Raw genomic sequence first — 15,822 nt, 5'->3', positions numbered from 1 at the left:
TGGCGACATTGCCAACATCTCCCAGTTCGCCGTGCATTGCTGCATCCGCCAGGTGACCAATGCCCTTTTCAAAAGGAGACGTCAGTTCATCTCCTTCTCCATGGCCCTTGCCAAGCAGCAACAGCGTGCAATGGGCTTTGCAGCATTCACGGGCTTCCCCATGGTGCAGGGCGCCATTGACTGTACGCATGTGGCTTTGCGGGCACCTCTGGAGAATGCCGAGGATTACCGCAACCGGAAGGGCTACCATTCGCTGAACATACAGCTGGTGTGTGACCACAGGCAGCTCATCCTAGCTGTCAATGCCCGCTTTCCAGGCAGCAGCCACGATGCCTTCATCCTCCAACAGACTTCTGTGGCAGACATGTTCCAGGCCCAGCCTCACCCACGAGGATGGCTTATCGGGGACAAAGGCTATCCTTTGTGTACCTGGCTGATGACCCCGCTCCGTGCGCCCAGCACCCCTGCTGAAGAGCGATATAACGAGAGCCATCAATCGACCAGGAACATCATCGAACAAACAATCGGCATCCTGAAGCAACGGTTCCGCTGTCTCGATCGTTCCGGGGGAGCACTGCAGTATTCGCCGGAGCGAGTCTCCCATTTCGTCGTCGTTTGCTGCATGCTGCACAACCTGGCTATCCGCAGGACTCAGCCACTGCCACCACACATTGGAGGACCACCTGAGGAGGAGGAGCAGGAGGAGGAGGAGGAGGACCAGCACAGGAGGGAGGCACAAAGTGCAAGGGCCGCCCGTCGCCGGCTTATTGAACGTCGGTTCTAGGCCCCCTCTCAGGGACTGGCTTGTGCCAATGTCAGCAGATGAATGTAGCCGCTCCACAAGCCCTCAGCCAAGCAGGGCAACCAGGACTTAACCAAAAAACCATGCACACTGCAATTTAACAACAAAAATTTATTGAAAACCTCTGGCCTTCCCACATTACATGCTCATGTGGAGAAGCCCCCTCCAAAAACACAAAAATACCAGTCTCGGCCTTACAAAAAGAAAGAAAGACACCAGTCTCGGCCTTACACAAATAAAGAAAGACACCAGTCTCGGCCTTACACAAATAAAGATAGACACCAGTCTCGGCCTTACACAAAAACAGATAGACACCAGTCTCGGCCTTACACCCAAACAACTGCACAAGTGTCGGCCTTCCAACAAGCACCAGGCATTTGTGCATACCTCTACTTTTTGCCCTGCGAGGGCGATGCCTTGCGCATCCTTGCCTGGCCCCTGCCCGGCCTGCTGCTCCTCCTCAATGGGAGCCCAGTGGCTGCAGCAAGGCTGGGGGAAGGCTGCTGAGGGGCAGATGGCGAGACGGCAGATGCCCTTGGGGGTCGGCCTGCACCAGCTCTGGACTTGGAGGGGCCGGCTGCTGACTGCTCCAACTGTGGCTGGGCGGCAGCAGTCTGTCCAGCAGCTCATGGCAGCTGCAATGGCGGAGTGGCAGTGTTGGCTGCAGGAATGGTGGCAACCTGGCAGATCGCAGGTGCTCGCTGGTCGCCTGACACATTGGCACTCGCATGGGCCAGCAGTGCAGCATGCGCAGCAACCAGCTGAAGGACAGATTGCTGGGCTGCTGCTGCGCGGCGAGTGCCCTGGCGAGGCCTGGCTGATCCAGCGAGGGTGGCAGCAGTTAGTGCCCGTGTGGCCCTGGTCTGTGTCCGCAATACACCAGCCAGTGAATGGACGGCACGACTGAGCACTTGGCTAGAAGCCGACTGTGCTGCCGTGAAGTCCTGCAGACTCCTGGCCTGTGCTGCCGCGATGTCCTGCAGACTCCTGGCCTGTGCTGCATTGATGTCCTGCACACTCCTGGCCTGTGCTGCATTGAATTGTTCCAGACTCCTGGCCTGTGCTGCACTGAATTGTTGCAGACTCCTGGCCTGTGCTGACCCGAATTCCTGCACACTCCTTGCCAGTGACTCTATGGAGTCAGGCATCCGTGCCACTGCAGCCATGAGCTCAGTGTGCCTGCGCTCAGCCTGGACGGCCATTTCCTCTAGGAGGCGCACCTCCTCTGCGCTGACCGTCGCAGGACTGGAGGCCGCACTCACCCTCTGGGGAGAAGTCCGCCGAGCTTCCCCACCCCTCCCGCGTTGCTGCAGGCCGCTGGGCCCCGGAGCTTCACTCTCCTCCGACCCTTCCCCCCCGGCTCCCCTCCAGGGAAGACGTGTCCCCTACATCGGTATGGGCTGGCGCGGCTGAGGGTGGCACTGATGGGCCGGCTTCCTCTTCCTCCTCCTCGTCTTCCGAAGGGCTGACAGTGGCAGCTTGAGGGCCCGCCTCCTCACCTGGCGATTCACCATCTGAAAGCAGGAAGGCACAAGAGTAGCTTTAGAGTGAGGACAGGGCGGCAGCGAGGGAGGCATGAGTGGTGCCATTCACCGCATTGGTCGGACAGTGGCAAAGGATGCTGATCTGATGCGCAAGTGGAACGAGAGAGGTCCAAAAGGTCATGCCCTTACCATTGGTGCCCAGAACAGGGTCGGCATCTCCAGTGGCGACGGGGCCAATCAGCCGGCCTCCCATAATGCGCTCCACACGCTGGTCGAGGTCGGAGAGCTCTTTGATGTCAGGACGGCCTCCCCCGGTCTCAGTTTGGTTGCGCCGGTTGTGCGCAACCTTGGCCTGCAAGAGAAAGGACGGCCTCTAAGTACAGTGTGTAGCCCTGATCTTGTCTGCACTGCCTCCCATGGTCGAATAGCTTGTACAGTGTGTAGCCCTGATCTTGTCTGCACTGCCTCCCATGGTCGAATAGCTTGGACAGTGTGTAAAGTGCTGAATGTGCAAGTGATTTTCATGCCAGTCCCATAGCTGCTGGATGAGGGCTGGCCATTAGGGCTTTCAGGTCCCTTTGCCCATAAAGTGAGGTGCACATGCAAGGATGAGGAGGACACTGGAAAGGGTACTCACCCTGACAACCCGAGTGAGGTCATTGAACTTCTTCCGGCATTGCACAGCAGTCCTGGCAACCACGCTGTTGGAAGAGACCCTGTTGGACACCTCCCTCCAGGCTTTCCGGTAGGCGCTGGGCAGCGGCCTCTTGCCACCTTCTGGGTACAAAACATGGCGCCTGCGCTCCACTCCACCAACCAGCACCCTCAGGTCACCGTCGCTGAAGCGCTGCGCTCTCTCCCTGGCCTTCTGCATAGTCCTGGGCGTTGTACAGGTGAAGCTGAAGTGGTCAGGCCTAGGTTGAGGGCTGCAGTATGCAGGGCGTGGCAGGCAAACAAATCGACCCTCCCCCTTTAAGAGCTGACCGGCGCCAGAGTGTCTGCCGTCAATCAAAAACTCGCCGCACCTGCGCTGCGCCCGGCCTCGGTGGTATCGCTCAGCACCGCCGGCTTAGCGCCGAAAGATAGTCGTGCATCGCCTGTTTTAGCGCAGCAGCAACCTCTTGGGGCGTTGTGACTGAATATCGGCGAAGGGGGCGCGACTTTGCACCGGGCGCAAACTTTAGCGGCCGCCCGACTTTACCGCCCCAAAAGTGGCTATACTGAATTTCTAGGCCCAGATGTTCAAGGGGCATATGGGAGGGGATGCCCGAAGAACAAAGAAATGGGACTTGGGGACTAGCAGATGAAGAAAGAGAGGTCAAGATAAAGGGATTCATAGAAGGAGTACAAGAAGCCTTGGGTGCAGTTCAGAGTAACTGGGGCACTATAATGAATGTCCAACAAGGAAAAGATGAAACAGTAACAGATCATGCAGAATGAAAATACAGCAGTTACCAACAATATTCTGGGACTAGAGACCCCAGGCGAAGCGACCCAGTATTCTTAAAAATGCTAAAGGAAGGAATGAGCCCACAACACCAGGAAGTCCTCAGGTTAGGACTCCCGGTGGGACAGAATTATGGGGAAATAATGTCATGGGCAGGAGAAATAGATGCACGACGAATAAATTACAAAGAAAGTAAAGGAAAAACGAAGGCCGCCGCCCTGGAATATATAGCGGCAATAGCAACCAACCAGGGAACCGGACAGGGAAAGTGTTATGGGAGCGGCTCGCCCCACCACCAATTGAAAAATTGCCCTAGCAAAAGTAAAGCGGCCCAGACAAAGACGGGACAGCGAGACTCAATGACTTGCTATAATTGTCAGAAGCCTGGGCACACCAAAAATCAGTGTTGGGCAAAAGGGGGAGGACAAGAGGGAAAAGCACCCTGGCAGAAGAAAGGAGGAGTCACTGAAGGTAACCCCAAAGGGTTAGATGAGGAACAGATCATGAGAATACTTAGGAAAGCTGTCAAACAGGATTAGGGGTTCCCGAACCGCCCCCCCCACCCCACCAACCCGCCCCCCCCAACCCCCCTGTAAGATTTGCAAAATTCCAACATTCCCCCAAGGTTATTAATAAAAGGGAACCTGCATGGATAATTTAAAAAGGGTACCCAAAAGATGGCGTCTGCACCTTGTGAACAAACGCCTGTAAGATTTTACAAGCTTGGACTCTGTAGCACAGAACAGGCAGTTTTGGGAAATCGAAACTTAAAATGCATTTCTGTGAAAAGGACTTTGTGTTTGAAAAGCCAGACAGCTAGGCAAACACTGAATATCCATTGCGTCAGATTGGAACAGATCGAAGCCAGTTAGGCCTAAGCATGAGGCCATTAGTTTGTCCACATAAATAATCGGAAACAGCTTAAGGAAGCCACCAAGGCTGGACAGGCCGATTAGAATGCATTAATGACAATACAACTCGGACGTCAGGCCATCAGGTGCGATAAACGGCCATCTAAAGCCAGTTAGTTTAGATTGGTATAATCATTTAAAACAGCCCGCCAAAAGTTAAACAATGGACTGACCTGATTTGGCACGCAGATAAGGGCCATCGGAAGGAGTATAATTGTAGGCCCATCAGTAACAATCGCTCTCTTGACTCTCTTGCTCTGCTCTCTCGACTCTGACCTCTTGGGCGGCTGTCGCCCGTACTCGGGCCCTGGCCTTGTGGCGGGTTCTCTTCTCGCTCGCCGCTTTGTTTAACAACCAAGGACATCCATACCAAGTGCAGAGAGGGGAATGAGACCCGAGTCCAAAGTCACCCAGGAAACACACGCCACGAAAAGGGGCAGACGAAATGAGGCGAGACAAGGCGAGACGAAGAAAAAGGTAAAGACCCGACAAGAGCAGAGAAGGGCAGCAAAAGACGCATTGATAAAAGCCAAACGCCTAGTTATAAGCTGGCGTTTGGGGAAGAATTTAGACGAATAATACCGGCGTTCCAAGAATGGGTAGAAAAATCTAAGCAGTGAAGACTGCCAACCGTCCCAAATGCAACGTTACCGCCGCCGACCGCCCGAGGGAGAAGAAGAGAATCCATCGCGACGAGACGATGACGGTAGCTGAGGAGGGGAAAGGTGTGTCGCAGCAATGGCTCCAGCACCGCGCCCCGAGACCACGTGGCGACGGAGTACCCCAAAGGACAGGAGACCAAACCTCAAAACTCACAACTGTTAAAGCAACAGGCCTTGGATTGGTGAGCATGAATTCCTGGCCCCTCATAGCTTAATCTAGTTAGGTATAGGGGGTGGGATCAGAATAAGGGGATTGTTAATGTCGTTGTTTTTCCCTCGATGTGCTCCCCATTCCCTGCATAAGTATAGTTATTTGTTTATGCCTGTAATTGTTTACCAGTAATTTCTCATAAGACTTTTTTTATTCCTGTTTTAATAAAATCTTGGTTTTCTTACACCAAACCACTTGTCTACTCGATTTTTCTGTATCGCCACCTGCACCTAAGTCCGGTGTCTAGAACCCAGGGGCGTGGGAGCGATTCGAACTGCTCACAGGCAGTCAGGGGCATAAATGACTGGGCGCACGCGCCACCCACCACCCCCTACAGAAAATGGCGACCACGGCAGGACTCCAGCAGCAGGGTTGCGATACAGTAGACAATGGTTCGGATGAGCAAACCATGATGGAGGAAAGGATTTCTGATTATGTGTTTAGCAAGGTGAATATCACAAAGAAGTGGATCACCACTCTTTTAAGGGCTGGGCGTCCGGTAGATGCAGCAGCTAAGTGGACAGAGGGAAAGGAACACAAAAAGTCCTTAGAGAAGGCAGTATGGCTGATGTGTTTCAAAAAGCAGGTCCAGCTTTTGGACAGGCTCGTTGCAGCACAGGCAGCCGAGTTAAAGGAGTCAGCCCTGGAGATCCAGGATAAGGCTCTAGCAGGGGAGAAGTTATTGGTCGCATTGCAGGCCCTGAATCAGGAGAGAGTGTATTTAATGGGAGAACACAAGGCCCAGTTGGAATACCTACAGTGCCAAGTCACCGAAGCCAAGGGAAATGAGTTCAGGTTGCGGGAAAAGAACGCCCGCTTGGCAAGGCAAGTTAGGGAACAGGAGGAGAAAGTACAGGAGGTAAAGGCAGCTTACAAGCTAGCGGGCAAACAGGGGTTTGAGGAGGCAGACCACGGCCCCTGCAAAGAGCGGATAGAAAATCTGAGCCTGGCCCTCAGGAAGGCAAAAGGCATGGTGTGCCTCATAAGCCCAAAGGCAGGTCAGGCGGATTTTATGCGGAACGAGGGGAGGACAGTTCCAACGTCACCGGTAGTGCCGAGGGATGACCCAGTTGAGGGACAGGTGGTCTCACGACCACCACCCCTAGCTCCAAGCTTCAGCGAGGTCTGGCAGCAAGGGGGGGGTGGGGTGGAGCCAGAGGTGGGAGCGGAGGTGGAGCAACCCCCACCAGAGAGGTCGGAGCCGGGACCGATGTGCCCAGCTCGGCATCGGAGGTTCGGCCCACCCGTCAATGGCGATGATGAGAGACCCCTCCAAAACCAGTTCGTATTACCCTATAGCACCCAACAGCTTAGGGCTATGCGGAACCATATCCCAAAGCTCTCCGAAAAGGGAGACCCCTCGATCCACTTCAGGGACATAGAGCAGGCAGCCAGCATCAATGACTGCGATGGCGCTGAGCAGGCCAAGATGCTGCTATTCTCCCTGGAGAATAGTTTCCTCCAATCCCTCTCTGACGAGTGTAAGAGGGGGCAGAGCGGGTACGAGGAGCTTAGAGATGCGGTTCTTGAGGCCATGGGGATGAATGAGGGAAGTCCTTTCTCCCGTGTGGAGAAGACGGTCCAGCTTGCAGGGGAAACCCCGCAGGCTTTCATGGACCGGTTATGGCCGGTGTACCGGAGGGCCTGCCCGGGGACGCCAAACCGAGTGTTCCTGAATGGGGATCCCCTGGCCCATTGGCTCCGTTGCCTGGTGCGGGCCAAGGCAGAAGTCTGGTTCGACCCCAAGAACCCCCAGACCACCGAGCTTACGGTGATCAGACAGTTGACTCTAGCCTATAAAAACGGTAGGGGAACCGATGCACACCCACCTAAAGGGAAGGTGCATGAGGTAAAACCCGGACCGGGTAGGAAAGAGTGGCACCAGGAAGGGAATAACCCCCCCAACACAAAGACGAATTGTTACGGGTATGGGAAGGATGGTCACTGGCGGAAGGAGTGCAAGAACCCTTGGAAAGATAACAAGGGAAAGAATTCCACAGCCCCAGCCCAAAAGGCGGAGGCAGGAATCACTCCCGCAGCGGTCGAGTCACTTTTGGACACCATGAGGTCCTTATTGACTGGCCAGGGGAGTGTAGCAGCCGCTACCGGTGCTCTGACCCAGTCAGCCCCATCCAACCCGCAGCCCTGACTAGAGCCAGCGCAGTCTGTTTACCTGTGTTCTCTCCGGTATGATGAATGGAAAAGACCCCTCTTGGAGATGGAGGTGGAAAAGGTGACGGGGACCTATCTGTTGGATACGGGGGCATCATGCACCGTGGTCTATTCAGCTAACCCCACCACCTCGCCTCTATCTAACGGGGTCCCATACAGTCTGTCGGGGTTCACAGGCAAAGAACAGGCCGGCTCGTTTTCCATCCCGCTCGCCATTCATTTAGGACCGCTCCGCTCTAAGTGGACCTGTGTCCTGATGAAGTGGGAAGTGGAGGGTGGAAGAGGGGTCCTGGGACCCGACTTTATTGTAGGCCATGGGATCCTAGTAGATTTGAGAAATCTTTGCCTATGGGGGGCAGGTAAAGGAAAGAACGGTGAGGTAGTAGTGATCCCAGGAAAGGAAGTGAAGGGGACCCTCTGCACCATGAAGCCCAAAGAGGGTTATAACCTCGAGCTTATGGTCAGTAACACCCCACAGGAGTTCCAGGCATTTGTGCAGGCCCACCTGGCCACATTTGCCACACACAAACACGACTGCGGGAGGGTCAACGGGTTTGAGGTCAGCGTAGACGGGGACCCCATGGCCCAACCACAGAAACAGTATAACTTCCCCAGGGAAGCAGAGCCCGACATGGAAGCAGCCATGTCCTCGTTAGTACAGCAGGGAGTTCTGAGACCGATAGCTACCCACGTGAACTCTCCATTGTGGCCGGTTAGAAAGCCGGACAGTTCCTGGCAGGCCACGGTGGACTATCGGGTGTTCAATAGTAACATCCCAGCCTGTGCACCCACGGTAGCAGCAGTTGCCAATCTGATAGGAAGTATTTCAGCATCCGCGACCACTTTCACGGTGCTGGATATTTCCAACGGGTTTTGGTCCATCCCTTTAAGGAGGGAGGATCAGTACAAGTTTGCCTTTACGCTCAAAGGGCAACAGTACACCTGGAGCTGTTTGCCTCATGGCTTCCACAACAGCCCCAGCATTTTCCATCAGTGCATGGCAAACAGTTTAAAGGATTTTAGCCAGCCCAGACAGTTGGTCCAATATGTGGATGACTTGCTCCTGTTCACCGATTCGAAAGAGGAGCATGGCCCACTATTGGCCGAACTGCTGGAGCTGCTCGGGCAGAAGGGTTTTAAGGTAAACCCCAAGAAAGCGCAGATCGGCCAGCGGGAGGTGAAATTCCTAGGCCTGACCGTGCGCGCTGGAGAAAGGGCCATAGATAAGGCTTGGAGAGAAGCGGTGCAAGAGTTACCAGTCCCCAACACAGTGACGGGTGTGAGGTCGTTTCGAGGGCTAACTGGGTACTGCAGGGACTTTACTGAGGACTATGCAGCCACAGCGGCCCCTCTGCTCCGACTCCTACACAAGGGAGTGGAGTGGCTTTGGGATGAGGGTTGCCAGGCAGCATTTGTCAGGCTCAAGGAAGACTTGCAGACCGCACCAGCTCTAGGGGCTATAGATGGGGGGAAGGAGTTTTTCCTGGAGGTAGCAGCCAGCTGGGACAGCCTGAGTGCTGTGCTGCTCCAAGAGCAACACGGCAGGCTGAGGCCGGTGGTCTACTCCTCCAGGATACTCACGGATGTGGAGAGGAGCTACTCCAACTGTGAGCAGCACCTCTTGGCCACACATTGGGCTGTGAAAAAGATCGCTGATCTTCACAGTCACCTCTCCCATCACCCTCCTCACCCATCACACACCCACCCAGATGCTTCTGGATGGGAGGATCAAGGATGGAACAGTGAGCAGTGCCCGCATTGCCCGCTGGACCTTGCTCCTCTCACAGATGGATCTTAAGGTGAAGGGTCTCTGTGAGCCAAAGCTCGCAGCCAACCTGGTATATCCTGGAACAGCCCACCGGTGTTCCATAGAAGGGGTTTGGGAAGTGAACATAGATTTACGAGCCGGGATACATCCCACAGGCCGCGAGATCTATGTAGACGGTTCCAGCACGGTATCTGCTGGTGAGCGTCTCAAGGAGTGTGGAGTTTATGACCCAGCGGCAAACATTGCCCTGGCGATTAAGCTCCCCAGCACCATGAGCGCCCAGCAGGCTGAACTGTCCGCGGTAGTGTACGTCATTACACACCCCGAAATCTCCCCACCCCCTACATGATTTGCTCGGACAGTAAGTTCACGTGCAATTCGTGTACGGAGTACCTGGCCATCTGGTCCCGCCGCGGATACACCTCCACAGACGGGAGACCCCTCACAGTAAAACCCCTGCTGGAAAAGATCCTGGCAGCAGTGGGGGAGGAAGGGGAGGTTTTCATCCACAAGGTGAAAGCCCATTCCTCCACAGAACCCCGCGGCCAAGGCAACCAGCAGGCTGACTTGCTCGCCAAGGAGGGTGACCGCACAGGCACTTTCTGGGACACATTTGGGTCCAGACCCATGGCGGCAGTCAGAGGTAGGGATGGGACCCAAGTGAGTGCAGGGGTAGCGTTAGCCCCGGACCTTAAGACGGTCCAAGCCCAAGACCCCGTCCTCAAAGCAGTCCTCAGTGCAGTAACTGAGGGGAAAGGGGTAGAGGGTCCGTACGGCACAGCAACCCTCTCCATAAAAGAGGGCATGCTGTTCCGGGGGGGAACAGTGGGTTGTGCCGCAGCAACACTGGAGGGAATTCCTTCAACTGGCCCATGAAGGTCCAGGAGCAGGACACCCCGGGCCTGAGACCACCTGGCAGTGGGTGGAACAGGCGGGATGGTGGCCAGTACTCAGGGAAGATGTCCGCGAGTTCTGTGCAGGCAGTCTTGTGTGCGCTGCTAATAACCCTGACCCCCACAAAAGGAAGGTACCTTTGGGACACGTCAGGAAGGTAGAGGGACCATGGCAGTCGATACAAGTCGACTACATCGGGCCCCTGCCCACCGCTCAGGGAGGCTATAAGTACTGCCTAGTCCTGGTGGACGTGTTCACCAAATGGGAAGGCCTCTTTCCCTGCAGAACAGCCACAGCTCTGGGTACTGCCAGGATCCTGGTCCGGGAAGTGTTCTCGCGGTGGGGACTACCACAGTATGTGGAGTCCGACCAAGGGAGTCATTTTATCGGACAGGTGATGCAGAATACCCTTATGCTGCTAGGCATCGAGGGGAAGTGGCACATGGCCCACAACCCACAGTCATCAGGGATTGTGGAAAGAATGAATAGGACCCTAAAAGAAAGGTTGCGGAAGGAGACGGTGGACTCGCCCTGTAAATGGGCCAAGGTTCTACCGTTGGTTCTGATGGGGATCCGGGCCAGCCAGTCAAAAAGCATGGGGTACTCCCCGTACGAGCTGATGACCGGCAGGGTTATGTGGACCCCCACCCATGTACTAGCCCCGGTGCTCACGGAGGGTCAGCTCAGAGAGGTAAACCGGGACAGGTTCGCCCAAAACCTTTTTGAGCACCTTAAACAGGTCCACGAGCAGGTGACTGGGAACATGGGAAAGCAGCATCGGAGTAACAGATTGCTGCTCGAACCCCGAAAGCACCACGAGTGGGAGGTAGGAGATCAGGTCATGGTGAGAAACTATGCCCGAATAGGGAGTCTGGAACCAGTATACATGGAGCCCTACAGCATTGTAGATAAAGCCAGCCCCATGGTATACGCCGTTAAGATGCCTCGGCATACCAAATGGTTTCACATTAACCAGTGCAAACTGTTTAAACCTGAAAGGAGAAAACAGCCAGTTGGGGTAGGGCCTGAGGATAGAAATCCTCAGCCTGCAGCAGGAGCGAGTTCACAGACTGCACAGGCAGGCACTGTGGCTTGTTTAAAGGGAGGGGCCATCCCGCCCACCGATTGGGACACTCCCCCATTCTTCTGGGATCCAGATGAGGAGGGACCCGAGGTCGAAAATCCCACCCCGGCCCCAGCCATGGGACCTGGGGGTGGAGAATCTCAGCTTGCAGCAACAGGCTGCGGAGAGTTACCTGCCCCTAGCCCAGGTTCAGGAGAGGTCAAGCCTGAGGGAGCAGCGGTTCGAGTTAAAGGCCCATCAGCCAAGAAAGCCCCACCCGCCAAGGTCCCTAGAAGGTCCCCACGGACGCCCCAGCCAAGGAAGCCATGGTCACCAGCTCCCCAGTTACCAAGGGCCGCCTCCCGAGTCAGGGGGAAGTCAAAGGACAGAGGTCCCCAGCCAGCAGCCACGGGCGGCGAGGGACCAACAGTACAGGACGGTGCGGCCACGCCGGAGGAAGCGGTGTGCCGCAGTCCATCCAGGAATTAGCCTGGCCGCCCGGAGACGGGCGGCAGATGTATATAGTTTAGGTAATGTAAGTTTATATTCTAAGTTTAGGTATTTAGCTTAAGTTAGGGTGTTTTAGCTTAAGTTAAGTAAGGTGATGGGTAGTTTTAATCAAGTAGTAATCTGCTAAGAGTGTGTGTATTTGAGTCGAGGTCGCGGGACCCGACTATGCTTCACCCAAGCCAGAGAATCTCTTGGGGACCTGGCTGCATGTTTTTGTAACTGTTGCAGAAAGACTTTCAGGTTGAAGGGGATCGTAATCCTACTCGCCCTGATGGGACTGAGCCTGGGAAAGAGGGGCGACGTAGAGGACTCCCACATCTATGGGTGCTCCGGAGATAGAGCACCGATAGCAACCAACGGAAGCGGCGAACGGGATGCAGAGGAGACCGCCGTCTACGTCCACGAGGGAAGGTGGTCAGGGTGGCTGGGGTCCAATTCATCTCAGTACTCCAGCCAGACCGGGTTCACGTACGGGGAGGCCTCCCTCCTGTGCCCCAGGGTACAGGTCATTACCACAAGGGGTCAGCGTCACCGTAGGGAAGCGAATATGTTTAACGTGCAAGGGACACATTCCTCTGGATAGGTGGTGGTGGCTCAGAAGGCTGAGCAAGGATATGAGAAACCTTGCAGTCGAGTGGGAACGGTTGGGGAACAATACCCACCGAACGATTACAGGGACACATGGGGGATTAAGCGTGTGTTGGGACAAGTGGTGGGAACTGGATCAAGGGATTTACATCTGTATGTGGGGGTCAGAGAAGGTCTGCCCCTCAGGCATATCCATTGTTTTCCACCGACAGTGGCGAGACACCGGGGAGGGGATGAAGTGGGATACCAGCCGGAAGGTGTGCGCAGTCCCATTCTCCCCGATCCCAGTCAATGCCACTCAACTTGTTACCCGCCCCCGAAAGCCCTTGCCCATGGCGCAGGCGGCGAGGTTACCCAGGGAAGGGTGCCACACCACCACCAAGGGACCAGGGAATGGGCTGGTACTAGTGCCTACTGACCAGATGCTGTACCAGGGGGTACACTACGCGGTAGCCTCCGTGATTTTAAATCTCACCGAGGTACATTTACCAGAGTGGTGCCCCAAAGAAACAGAGCAGCTATACCAGGCCCTATTAAAGGACATGTTCAAGAAGTTTTATGAGTTCGATTTCGCCAATGTTGACAAAATCGAACTGTACACCACACACCGCGAGTTTTTGGGTAATGCAGGGAGACAAAGAAGGGGAGTATGGAATGATGTTTTTACTACGTTTAATACTGGGTCCTCTGTCATCAACAATTTGGATGACATAGAGCTGCAGACCCAGATAAACGGTTTAAAAACTCAGTTAAGGAAGATATTAATGGATGAGAACAAGGTAGTGGGCTCAGAGTTGCATGAGGACCAGGCCATGACGGTCCATTTAAAGGAGATTATAGCAGAGTTGGAGAAGCACGCAAAGACGGTAAATGCCCTCATAAGGGAGGACAGAAATGCTTCTGACCAGGCTGCGCAGAATGAGGTGTGCGTGCTGTATGGGGCGTGGTTGCTAGGCGAGGGCCGCAGTAATCTGGAGGATTTAAAACAGGGTTTAGTCCCCTCCTGGATCAGCAACAAATACCTCGCAGCCATTTGAGAATGCATTAAGCCCGTGCCAACTCCGGCTAGCTTCCGAAGCCTACCCAGTCCCAGTGGATTGTGGACGGTCCAACCACACGATCATGGGAGTAGTAGTTAGGATGCCGGTCATGGGTAGGACAGCCCGACCCGCACCGGTATACAGGGTTGAGAACATTTGAGTCATTCAAGGGGGTGCACACATTCGTTTCACAGTGGTCCCGCCTTACGTCATAAAGTGGGAGCACGCTATGACAGGTACTGACCTCTCAGGGTGCCGGAGCCGGGGAGCACACATAATCCTGTGTCCCCAGCACTTGAGTGCCTATTCAAAACCGCAGTGCGGGTTCAGAGCTGCTGGCGCGAAGCCTATAAATTGTACCGTGGAGGCAATGGCACAAGGCCATGTTCCCCCGCAGGTAGCATATATAGGTGGGACATATTGTGTCACCACAGGTGCGTCCCACTACCAGCATGGACAGCATGGCTGGTGTCCAGTTAGTGACAGCAGTTTCTGTTTTAAACCCGAGCAGAAGTTCAAGTGGCCCAGGAGCGAATTATCCCCATTCCTGAACCCTCCACTGTACACCTCACTGTGAAGGAGAATTTTACCAATTTACAGAAGTACATAGCGCATTTCGGCTACGAAATTCCCCCTCTCCCTGAACACCTTACCAAAATACTAAAAGCCGTTATAGTTTCGCAGAAACATTTTTACACTCTAGAGCAGAAAACAGTAGAGATAGGGACTAAGATATTAGACATTGTGATTCCACCCTGATGGGACATTTTCAATAACATAGAGGTCCCTTCGTGGATCAGACTGGCTTCCCACATTCTCGTGGTTTGCCAGTTAGGGATAGTGTTGTATCTAGTATGCATTCAGTGCAAGGGAAAAGGCCAGATGCTAGAATTCTGAAACCAGAGGATCTGGAAGGAACATTATGTGAAGGTGGAGGGAGATACACCTGTTTGAGTTTTTGTATTTTTTATTAAAGATTGTTGTTCTTTTGTGTTTGTTGTTTTAATAAAGATTTTGCGACGCGTTGTTAATAAAGATATATGTGTACCAAGTGGTGCAGGGGTGTTGGACCCCCTCCATGCTTGGATGTGTGTAAAAGACTGTGATTATTCTATGTATACTTATGTACACTACATTTTCGTGGAATGGGAAGAGCATGTGTCATGGGTATATTAGATAGGTAATTACAGGGGAAGGTTGACGATGGAGGGTCAGAAAAATTTTGCTCACTTTGTAAGGATGTTACTTCAAGCAAGTTTTATTATCACGGGGGGAGTGTAAGATTTGCAAAATTCCCACATTCCCCCAAGGTTATTAATAAAAAGGACCCTGCATGGACAATTTAAAAAGGGTACACAAAAGGTGGCGTCCGCACCTCGTGACCAAAAGCCTGTAAGATTTTACAAGCTTGGACTCTTTAGCACAGAACAGGCAGTTTGGGGAAATCAAAACTTAAAATGCATTTCTGTGAAAAGGACTTTGTGTTTGAAAAGCCAGACAGCTGGGCAAACACTGAATATGCATTGCGTCAGATTGGAACAGATTGAACCCAGTTAGGCCTAAGCATGAGGCCATTAGTTTATTCGCATAAATAATCGGAAACAGCTTAAGGAAGCCACCAAGGCTGGACAGGCCGATTAGAATGCTTTAATGACAATGCAACTCGGACGTCAGGCCATCAGGTGCGATAAATGGCCATCTAAAGCCAGTTAGTTTAGATTGGTATGATCATTTAAAACAGCCCGCCAAAAGTTAAACAATGGGCTGACCTGATTTGGCGCGCAGATAAGGGCCATCGGAAGGAGTATAATTGTAGGCCCATCAGTAGCAATCGCTCTCTTGACTCTCTTGCTCTGCCCTCTCGACTCTGACCTCTTGGGCTGCTGCCGCTCGTACTCGGGCCCTGGCCTCGTGGCGGGTTCTCTTCTCGCTCCCCGCTTTGTTTAACAACCAAGGACATCCATACCAAGCACGGAGAGGGGAACGAGACCCGAATCCAAAGTCACCCAGGACACACAGGCCACGAAAAGGGGCAGACGAAATGAGGCGAGACAAGGCGAGACGAAGCAAAAGGTAAAGACCCAACAAGAACAGAGAAGGGCAACAAAAGACACATTGATAAAAGCCAAACGCCTAGTTATAAGCTGGCGCTTGGGGAAGAATTTAGATGAATAATACCGGCGTTCCAAGACTGGGTAGAAAAATCTAAGCAGTGAAGACTGCCAACCGTCCCAAACGCGACGTTACCGACGACGACCACCCGAGGGAGA

Source organism: Somniosus microcephalus, chromosome 7 (genome assembly GCF_052327205.1).
Source record: "Somniosus microcephalus isolate GS21.2 chromosome 7, FLI_Smic_1.0, whole genome shotgun sequence".
In the NCBI taxonomy this organism is placed as follows: domain Eukaryota; kingdom Metazoa; phylum Chordata; class Chondrichthyes; order Squaliformes; family Somniosidae; genus Somniosus; species Somniosus microcephalus.
This window is presented reverse-complemented; position numbering follows the sequence as displayed.